The sequence below is a fragment of the Brassica oleracea genome, chromosome C3 (assembly GCF_000695525.1).
Source record: "Brassica oleracea var. oleracea cultivar TO1000 chromosome C3, BOL, whole genome shotgun sequence".
Taxonomy (NCBI): Eukaryota; Viridiplantae; Streptophyta; class Magnoliopsida; order Brassicales; family Brassicaceae; genus Brassica; species Brassica oleracea.
Genome location: NC_027750.1, coordinates 55,975,695 through 55,977,067, shown reverse-complemented (window position 1 = coordinate 55,977,067; position 1,373 = coordinate 55,975,695).

Sequence of the window (1,373 nt, the reverse complement as noted above, 5' to 3'; positions counted from 1 at the left end):
GAAATTGATCTCCCTAATTCAAGTTGGAATTAAGGGGGTGAATGTTGGATAATTCCAAGCTTGTGAAAACTTAACATATTATTAGATGTTTAATATGTTAAGATAAACACAATAAGGAAACCTAGAAATAGGAAAAGGAAGTTTCTATTTAGGTTAGTTTTGTGTTTTCCATATCCCACATGTTAAAGGGAATTGTCTTTCATATAAATATAGGTCTAATGGAGAGGTGTTCCATATGATCTAAGTGAAACATATTGAGAGCTTTAGTTTTGAGTAGTTTCTAAAGCTAATAAGATAAGTTGTTCTTATAACTCTTTGTGTTTCTAAGAGATCTGAACTTCATTCGCCATGATGCAGTCTTTTAAGAGTTTTGTTACGAAAGATAAGGGTTTACTTGTCTTGAAATGGCAAAGAACAAGAAGATTATAAGGTGTTTGTATGAAAGATTGGGTTGTTTTATTACTACTGGATGGGAAAACGGGAATGTTATTTTTTATATAGAGAAGATTAGAAGATTTTGTTTATGTTGTGAAACACTTAGATTTAGAGATGAATATTTCTATATATTTCATTAATGAATAAGACATCCCTCATATAAGGGTTACAAGATAGAGATAAAAGGAAAGAGTACAAATTCTAATCCAACTAGATTTAGGATAACTACCAAATACATAAATGGAAAGATTACATATACAAGGAAAGAGAAATATGGTTTCCTTTTCTCTAAAGCTTGTGGCCGCCTCTCTCTCTTCTCTAAGGCATGCGGCCGCCTCTCTCTCTTCTCTCTAGGATTTCGGTTATGTCTCTTTCTTCTAGGGTTTGGGCCGGTTATGGACCGGGCCGGTTATGGACATTCATCACTTGATTTATAACACTCCCCCTAGGATGCAATAACCATACATGATTGTAATACGCTTCACGTTGCCTCATTAAAACCTTATCAAGAAAAACCCAGTGGGACGAAACCATGATGAAGGAAAAAGAGTACAACACGTACTACTCCCCCTGATGTGAACCTCGGTGGAAGTTCTTTAGTCTACGCATCTGATGCGTGATATTCCTGAACGTGCATGTGGGAAGTAAACAAATCGGTCAAGTTATTACTAAACCGTAATTGGACCACTTCGACCTCTTCGGCCTTTTCTCATGTCCTTTGACATCGTATGTCTTAGTAAAGTAGATGTGCTGAGCAATGCGGATTGCATTGTACTCGAAGATCACTGTCGGTTCTTTGCAAACTCATGTGTGCATGAGTCTTTGCAAATCGTGTGTATATGGACAATATACCGAGCATGGTTCCATGAATTAATAATCTCAGGTTGTAAACCTATGATCCGGTGTATCTTCTACACGGATGTGTACCAATATCTTGT